The 9,888-nt window shown below is 46.7% G+C and overlaps 1 pseudogene; it reads left to right on the top strand.

Annotated features, from left to right (window-relative positions):
* LOC119339206 overlaps window positions 1-9,888 on the top strand; it is a 61,596-nt pseudogene that overhangs the window by 46,129 nt on the left and 5,579 nt on the right.

Here is a 9,888-nt window from a genome sequence, read left to right as displayed (position 1 = left end):
GGGGGGGGGCAATCACAAGTGCAAGAGAACACTCACGTCAAATTTGTTAAGCCCAAGAGTCCAGAGGTAGGCAAGTGGAAGACGAATGAAGCTAAAGTGCAGCGCAAGAGAATCAAGCCAACTTTTGATATGCTGTTGTCCAAGTATGCCAATCAAGCGGCCGGTTCTAGCTCTAACCGGTCATCAAATTTGAAGCGCTCAAGATCACCTCCGAGGGAAGAATCTCATCATCACGCAATGCCATATGGGTCATGGGCACCAGGACCATGGATGGCGCCGCCCCCCTATGCGCCATACTACATGGGAGGCTTCAATGGAGGATGGGGACAGCCCCCAATGGCCCCTTATGCTTTTCATCCGGGTGGTAAGAACCAAGGAGGCCCGTTCATGAGAGGCTTTCTTATCCCACACGAGGCTGTTTGAACAATGGTGTCAATCGGCCAATGCAAGATAATCAAAAAAGGGTCAACCGACAAGTGTGGCGTGCCAAATCACCAAGTGCTGAAATTTCAGAGCCTAGCAAGCAAAAGGAGAAGAATGCTAGTGGTGAAACTATTATGATAGGCACTAAAGAATTAATAATCAAAGGGCCGATTATTGTTGATAATCCGGCTGATTCTAATAAAGATGTGGTTGCGGTCCAGCAAGGCCCCATGGCTAATGATCATGAAGCTAGCATAAGCAAGGCCAAGTCGAGGGATCCAAAATATACTCAGCCTAAGTGGTGTCCTTCCGGTCTGACCAAGGCGCAAAAAAGGAGATTGCATCGCATGAGGAGTCATGAGAAGGAGGAACAAGAAGCAGAAAAGCTAAGGGATAAATTATTCAATGAAAGCCGTCCCATGGTACCCCCAAAACAAGTGTGGAGGCCAAAGCAAAAGGAAAACATTGTAGCTTCTGCATTGATCATAGCAACACCTACACCACCAACGGAGGACGATGCGGCTGCTATTACATCGTCCATTTTGCCTACTACTTCCTCTTCCCTTGAAGATATTTCAGAGTCAGTGGACATGCTTGCGAAAGGAGATGAAATGCTTGATTATGAGTCTACACCAGTTCATGAAGGTATGGATATTAATATGGTGTATTACTTACCCGCTGAATTTCGTGCTATAGATGAAGAAGGGGAAGTAGCTCAGCTAGATTTTGGTCCTAAAAATGCTATATTCGAGAAGCCAAAAGAACCGGTGACGCACTTGAAGCCATCGTTCCTTAAAGGTCATATTAATGGATCACCGGTTGCCAGAATGCTTATCGATGGTGGTGCTGTGGTGAATCTTATGCCATATTCGGTCTTCAAAAAATTGGGGCTGCGCGATGAAGAGTTAATAAAGACCAACATGGTGCTTAATGGATTTGAAGGCAAAGAGAAAACTGAAGCCAAAGGTGTGATGTATGTGGAGCTTACGGTGGGAAGCAAAACTTTGACTACCGCATTCTTTGCCACCGAGGTGCAAGGTAACTACAATGTGATATTAGGCCGCGATTGGGTTCATGCGAACCAATGCGTGCCATCTACTATGCACCAGTTTTTGATTCAATGGATTGATGATGAAGTAGAAGTCATTCATGCGGATAATTCGACTTGTGTTGCTTTGGACGATGCATCGGTGGATTGGCAACATCCCAATGCTACTTGCTTGACGGGGCGCGACTTGTCAGAATATGATTTTCTTAGCGCCACAAAAAGTGGTTTCGTGCCCGTTTCTTTAAAGCCGGTTGGCGATAATCGGCTCCAAGGTATGATGTATTTAAATGGATCCTAACTCAGAGTGGTTACAAAAGCGTCTTGTAGAATATCGGTCCAATGAGAACGATATGTATGAGTCCATAGAAGAGTTAGATGATATGGATAAGTTAGGACAAGGTTTTACATCGGCCGATCCATTAGAAGAGATAGATATAGGAGATGGTTCAATTCCTAGACCGACATTTGTAAACAAAAATTTAAGAGCCGATCATAAGGCTAAGTTGATCGAGCTATTGAAAGAATATATTTGTTGCTTTGCATGGGAATATCATGAGATGCCGGGTTTAAGCCGAGAGCTAGTGGAGCATCGGTTACCTATAAATGCCGGTTTTAGACCATACAAGCAATCGGCCAGAAAGTTTAATCCAAAAACGTATGACCGGATCAAGGAAGAGATCGGTCGTTTGCTTAAAGCTAATTTTATTAGACCTTGCAGGTATGCCGAGTGGATTTCTAACATTGTACCAGTAGAGAAGAAAGGCTCTGGCAAGTTGAGGGTGTGCATTGATTTCAGAGATTTGAATAGAGCTACACCTAAAGATGAGTATCCCATGCCAATAGCCGATATGCTTATTAATGATGCTTCTGGACATAAGGTCATTAGCTTTCTTGATGGTAATGCGGGGTATAACCAGATTTTTATGGCCGAAGAGGACATGTCCAAAACGGCTTTTCGATGTCCCGGTTTTCTTGGTTTATTTGAGTGGACAGTGATGACCTTTGGATTAAAAAATGCCGGTGCCACGTATCAAAGGGCTATGAATTTAATTTTTCATGATTTACTTGGTGTTATACTTGAGGTTTATATTGATGATATTGTTGTCAAACCGGATGCTTTTGAATCTCACTTAGCCGATTTGCGTTTGGCTTTTGAAAGAATGAAGAAATATGGGCTGAAAATGAATCCTTTGAAGTGTGCCTTTGGTGTATCGGCTGGGAAGTTTCTGGGTTTCATTATTCATGAAGATGGTGTGGAAATTGATCCCAAAAAGATAGAAGCTATACAGAAAGTAGGGGCTCCAACATGCAAGAGAGGTATGCAAAAATTCCTTGGCAAGGTCAATTATTTGAGGAGGTTCATAGCCAATCTATCAGGAAAGGTTGATGTATTTACTCCTATCCTTCGGTTAAAGAATGATGTTGATTTTACTTGGGGGGCAAAACAGCAAGAGGCATTTGATATGATTAAGAAATATTTGTGCACTCCTTCGGTTATGAAAGCGCCCAGAGACAAGGAGCCATTTAGACTTTACGTTGCAGCGGAGGAAGGTGTTATTGGTGCTGTTTTGACTCAAGAGACCGAAGGAAAGGAGCATGCTATTACTTATTTGAGCCGACGGTTATTGGACGCCGAGACAATGTATACATTTATTGAGAAACTATGCTTATGCTTATATTATGCTTGCACAAAATTGAGACATTATCTAGTGCCTAGTACTTGCATTATAGCTTGTCAAACTGATGTCATCAAATACATGTTGCATAGGCCAATTCTTAGTGGTAGAATTGGCAAGTGGGCTTATGCTTTAATTGAATATGATTTGGCTTATGAATCTCTGAAATCCATGAAAGGTCAAATTGTTGCTAATTTTATTGTTGAGCATCGGATTGATGACAAGCATGATATTGATATAAACCTTGTCTCATTAGTACCGTGGAGACTATATTTTGATGGTTCAGTGTGTAGCAATGGCCAAGGTGTTGGTATTGTTTATATATCTCCTCATGGTGCTGTTTTGAAGCCTCATGCCGCTTAGAATACTTTTGCACAAATAATCAAGCCGAATATGAAGCATTGTTATTCGGCTTAGAGATGTTGCTTGCCATAGGTGCTACACATATTGAGGCTTTTGGTGATTCGTTATTAGTAGTGCAACAAATATCCAAAGTCTATCAATGTTTTGACGAATCACTTAATGTTTATCTTGATAAATGTCTAGATATAATTTCAGATTTGGATTATTTTAGCATTGCCCATATATCTAGACATGACAATTGGAGAGCAAATGAGTTGTCACAACAAGCATCTGGCTATCATGTTGATCGTGGCATGTTTCATATTTCTCAAAGGCCGATGTCTAGTCTTGCCAACATAGGGGAGGCCAAACCGGAGCCCACCGTTTTGGCCACTAATGAAAAATTTAATGCAGGAGAAAATCAAGACTGGAGGAAACCCATTATTGATTATTTGTGTGATCCTAGTAAAAGGGTGGACAGGACTGTTCGGCGTATGGCTTTCAAATACATAATGAGAGATGATGGTCTCTATCGCCGAACGGTTGATGATATTCTTTTAAAGTGCTTGGACGAGGACCAAGAGAGAGTTGCTATGGGAGAGGTCCATGAAGGTATTTGTGGCACTCGTCAGTCGGCTCCCAAGATGAAATGGCTATTACGACGTGCTGGGTTTTATTGGCTGACGATGGTTAATGATTGCTTCCGGTATTATAAAGGATGTGAAGCTTGTCAAAAGTTTGGTGATATTCAGTTGGCTCCCGCTGCTATGTTACACCCTATTATCAAGCCGTGGCATTTTAGAGGTTGGGGATTAGACTTTATTGGAGAGATTCATCCTTATTCTTCAAAGGGGCATCGGTTCGTGTTGGTGGCGACTGATTATTTCACTAAATGGTCTGAAGTAATACCACTCAAAAATATGACGCATACAGAGGTAATTCAATTCATAACTGAGCATATTATTCATAGATTCGGCATTCCTCAAACATTAACTACGGACCAAGGTTCATCCTTTATGTCACATCAAGCCAGAGAATTTGCTGAATCATATAAGATAAAGTTGCTCAATTTTCTTCTCCATGTTATGCCCAAGCCAATGGACAAGCTGAGTCTAGTAATAAAATATTAATCAAGCTCATCAAGAAGAAGATTGAGGATAATCCAAGGAGATGGCATGAGCTATTGTCCGAAGCTTTGTGGGCACATAGGATCTCAAGGCATGGTGCTACAAAGGTGACTCCATATGAGCTCGTATATGGCCAGGAGGCCGTTTTACCAGTGGAAGTGAATTTGAATGCTTTGAGAATAGCCAAACAAAATGATTTATCGGCTGTGGACTTCTATAACTTGATGATGGACAATATTGATGAAGTTGTCGATAAACGTTTGGTTGCTTTAAAGGCCATAGAGAGGGATAAGTTGAGGGTGGCAAGAGCTTACAATAAGAAGGTCAAGTTGAAGAATTTTCAAGTTGGCGACCTCGTGTGGAAGGTGGTTCTACCAATTGGTTCAAAAGATAGAAGGTTCGGGAAGTGGTCTCCAAGTTGGGAAGGTCCTTTTAAGAATACAAGAGTGGTTCTCGGAAACTCATATTTGGTGGAATCCGTACAAGGCACATTATTACCTCGAGCTCTCAATGACAAATATTTAAAGAAGTATCATCCAAGTGTGTGGCAAGAAGCCTAGATAGGCAAACGGCCGATATATAACTATCGCCCTTAGCATAAACATGGCCGATATATAATTATCGCCCTAAGAACATATAAATGGCCGATGGAGTGTTGACATCGTCTATAGAACAAATATGGTACAAGTTATTTTTCGGCACCCTAGCTTTGCCGAAAAACAGGGGGGCATGTGTTGACGCTCAAAAGTGGCACAATGGTAAAAGTTTCTTTAAGCTATGTCAAGATTAGTTCAAACTTATGATTGGAGGTCACCATGGGATGGATCTTTTCGAGAAGATCAAGATGGATATGAAAATGGTCTAAAACGGAGCTCGGATGCAAAAGTTATGACAAGTTCAGATATGCTCATGTTGACACCAGATTAAAGAATGGCTGGAAACCCAATTAAAATGTCCTCATATCGAAAAATGATCAACACGAATTGTTTTCGTCTCGTCAAAACGGTCGATTTTGATATAAAAATCGTCTTAATCCGAGGTCGTATGCAAAAGTTACAGCCAGTACAAGATGCTGCTACACTGGATGGCCGGACACTCCGAAAAAACCCATCCGGGTTTTCATTTTCTCTGTGGATGGCCGGACACTCCGGGTATTTTCGTCCGGATTTTGATTTTCGCTGCTGCAGACTTCGGAAAACAGCCGAAAACCCCCTCAAGATGGCATCAGATCAAAAAACGTTCAACATAAAAATTGTTCGTCTCGTCGAAACGGTCAAGATTGATTTTGGGCTCGTTTTCATCTGAGATAATTTACTCCCCCAAACATGGCCCGCAAGGTGCAGCCAGATTTTACTGAACAGTTTTGGAAAGTTCGGACCAAACAAATCCGAATTGGACTAGGGTTTTGGACGTGAATTGAAGCCTTTTCCTTGCACGGGAAGTCCAGCCGCCTCTTATATATTTAAGGGGTGACGGCCGATTGAAAAACAACACACAATCGCAAACGCATCTACAACTTTTTCATCTACGTTTTGTTTCTCCCTCGTTCTTGCTCCCTCGTTCTTCGTCGTTCTTCGTGTTGGAGAGCTGCAAATACCGAGGCTCTAGGGGCGGCTTGACCGACCTAGGGCAGCCCATAGCCGCCGCACTCCCCCACGGGGTCCCTCCCGGGAGTGTAGGGTTTCGGGTCTTCAAAAGCTCTCGCCGGTCGACTTGCGAATCGCGCTTCCGGTGAGACTCCTTCGACGTGAGCTGCGGTGCACCACCCCGACGTCGAGGGTACACGTGACGTGTTCATGTGCGAACACTTTCGAAGGAAGAAGAGCAGGGGATCCCTTCTGGTACCTCAGGCTGATTGGGTATCCAGTCCCAGCTGCTATTCCACAGGCTCAACGCACTGATACTGGATGGTAAGCGAAAAAAAACACCATTGTTGTTTTGTACTCCATTGATATTGGATGGTAAGCAAAAAAAGAAAAAGAAAAAAGAAGGGCAGTAGTATGTTCTGCACAAATTATGCTCACTTGGGTGGATACATGTCACTTTGCTTTTCTTTTGTGCTCGATGCATTCTGTGACCAATTCAGCGGAGCTCACACAGGTTATGGTCAGTTGGACTAGTATACTTTGCTTGCTTCTTTGAAAAGTCAAACACTTTCTGCATTTTTTGTTGCGTCCCAAGATCAGTGGAGGATCTTGCACTTTATACAAAAAATCTTGGAGATCACTTTATACACAAAATCTTGGGAATCGTTAACGTTATTTTGTTAAACTGCAGGCCTTTTGAAACTTGTTAACCAAGATGATGACATTTGTGCTCTTGAGGTACTTCTTCATTAGGATATCACTCTCATATACTCCCTCCGTTGCAAAATAGATAACCCAACTTTGTATTAAAGTTAGTATAAAGTTGGGTCATCTATTTTGAAACGGAGAGAGTACATATTGCATTTTTTTTGTTTGTTTCCTCTGCATCCTCTATCATCAAGAAAAAGAAAAGCTTCATTTTTTTTTTGCTATTATGGTTTCAGGTCAGAAACCTGTCGGGTGAGTGGATACAGGCCAAGCCAGTCCCTGGAACCTTTGTCTGCAACATTGGTGACATGCTAGAGGCTAGTCTCCTCCAAAGCATGAAACATGCTTGATCCTACTGCAACTTCTGTGCAAGAAAAAAAATGCTAATTACTGACTATCGTACTTATTCGGTTTTTCGAAAAAAGGGTTTCCCTCGCTTTGTATTCCAAAACAACCAACACTGATACATGAATCGCTGGGGCGAACATCACAAAAAGCCCAAATGAAAAAGAAGAAGAAGTAAATGCCAACAACGGCAGCTCAACAAAGCGTGGATGACCCGCCACCGCTACGCCCACCAGAAACAAACCACCACCACCCGAGGCTTCGAACCATCGTGTACAAAGCAGCACCTCCAAGAAGGAAAGCGACGCCGACAACGCTGCTGCCCGGACATGTCCTAGGGTTTCCCCGGCACGAGGAGGGAGGTGGGGAATGGATATCACCAACACCCTCCAGCAAGGAATGGAGGCACCCACAGGTGTCACCGCGTCGGAGCCGAAGACCGGCAAGGATTTCTCCCGCACTTCAACCCCACCGCCCAACGGCTCGGAGCGGACCAGCCAGACCGCCGCCCACCACCATGCGCCATTGCGGTTGCGCCGCCACCCATGCCGCCTCACTGCGAACACCAACATGAGGCTAAGAGGACCGGAGAGAATCGCCCCGCAGAGGGAGAAGCAACACCGAAGCCGAACGGGAGGGAACACGTCCACCGTTGTCGTGCGGGAGGCTAGAGCCTCCGGCACCGTCGCGGTAGCCGTTCGGACGCGGCGGCAGGGCATGCCAGGCCACCCCTGGCCCGGCCAGGCCCGAAACGGGCCCGCTAAGCCCCGCCGCCATGCTGCAGCAAGCCGGCGATGGCGCCGCCAGCACCCTGCCGCTCATCGCCTCTCCCCCGCCTCCCGGAAGCCATGAAGCAGGCCCACCCGACGCCGGCCCGCCCAGACCCAGATGGGGCCCGAAGGGCCCAGATCTGGGCCGAGCGGGCGCCGCCAAACCGCGCTGCCGTGTCGCCCTACCGCCAACGGCGATGCTGCCGACCAGAAGTGCGCCCCCGCCGCCGCGCTGGACCACCGCCGCCTAGGAACAACGCCCGGGGTCACCCCGTCCCGCGCCGACGGACACCCGAGAGGGGAAGGGCCTGGGGGCCGCCACTACCAGCGTCGCCCGGGCCAGGCCCGCAACGGGCGCCGGCGCCGGCGGCGAGGAGGAAGGGGGAGGGAGAGGCGGGCGGGGGAGGAGGTTGGAGGCGTTGTCTAAACTAAAAATTCGGTTTTAGGTTTGGTGTAATGGAATATATCAGCCCACACTCCACAGAGTGATGGTTCGGCTGAGAGGCCTTTCTTGGGGTCGCCTGGTGGTTTTGTCGAAGGGACGACTGGGCCAGCTAATCGTAACCAAGGCGGTTTCCGCGGATATCGTGGCCGAGGAGGCCGAGGGGGTCGATACCGTCCAAGACATCATCATACTACGGTTGAGACGGTAGTCGATGCTATTGCTGAGGAGACAGATTTGGCTTGCCAGGCGATGGACGTAGTGACGGAACCGGCCGCTGTAGAGGTTCCGGTCGAGGCCGAGACTCAGGCTATGTCGGCGGACGGCTCTGACAGTACTGAGGTGGACAGGGCTGCTAAGTTTGCTAAGAAAAAGGAAAGAATGCTTTGTTATAGGTGTGGCGATAAGGGTCATTTTATTGCTGAGTGTGTGGCTGTTATTTGTGATTCTTGTGGTAAGCCTGCACACGAGGCTGGAGTGTGTCCGCTGGTGCGGGCGCAGAGACCGAGCCTCATGACATATGGTGTATTTTGTTCTGAACTCACGTTTTTTGAGTCACCGACTGAGAGGGAGGTTCCTCAGGAGGAGCACAGTTCGACAACTGGGATAGTGAAAGTGACTAGAGGGCAAGTGTCTGAGGCTCAGATTATTCAGCGTCTCCGGGAGCTGGCACCAGGTGACTTCCATTGGGAGCTTGTCAGGCTGGAGACCAACATTTTCAGGGTTCAGTTCCCAACTGTGGAGGACTTACAGAGGTTGCTGAGCTTTGGGATGTGTAAGATCCTAGGTACAGAGGACATACTTGAGTTCCAGGAGTGGAAGCTGGTTGAGCCCCAGGGTACACCCCTTATCCAGGCCTGGTTGCGCTTTTCGGGGGCTCCGTCTGAGTTACTGCGGGACGCCAGGGAGGTTGCTAGTCTCGGTCTTATGGTGGGTAAGACCGAGCGAGTCGATATGGACTTTACTCGAGCTCATGGGATTGCTCGCCTGTTGGTCAGTATTCTGGACATCGACTATGTGCCCGACATGGTTAAGTGGGTTTTTCGAGGGCAGGTATACACTCTTGAGATTCAGTTTGAGGATGATAGCCTCTTTGCCGAGGTTCCAGCTGCCACTGGTGATGACATGAGTGAAGGTGACGATGATACAACCGGTAAGGAAAAAATGGCCGATGATTCTGTGAGTGAGATGGCCAAGAGGCCGGAGCCGACGAGTAAGGCAGCAGGAGGAGGAACGGCGCCTGGAGCGTCTGTGCCGTCGACCACTTTGCGATTTGGTTCCTTTGGTCCTGCGTCCGCTCCTCCGAGACTGTGGAGTGAGCGGGTGGAGTCTATTGAGGACTTTGAGTATTCTTTACCAGCTTTGGATTTTGAGGATGCGGGCGTGGTGGTTTCGGATGGGGGAGCGAGGTTGGATATTGT

The sequence above is a fragment of the Triticum dicoccoides genome, chromosome 7B, assembly GCF_002162155.2.
Source record: "Triticum dicoccoides isolate Atlit2015 ecotype Zavitan chromosome 7B, WEW_v2.0, whole genome shotgun sequence".
NCBI lineage: Eukaryota > Viridiplantae > Streptophyta > Magnoliopsida > Poales > Poaceae > Triticum > Triticum dicoccoides.
Note: the sequence above shows the minus strand (reverse complement) of the source record. Positions and strands in the feature narration are given on the sequence as shown.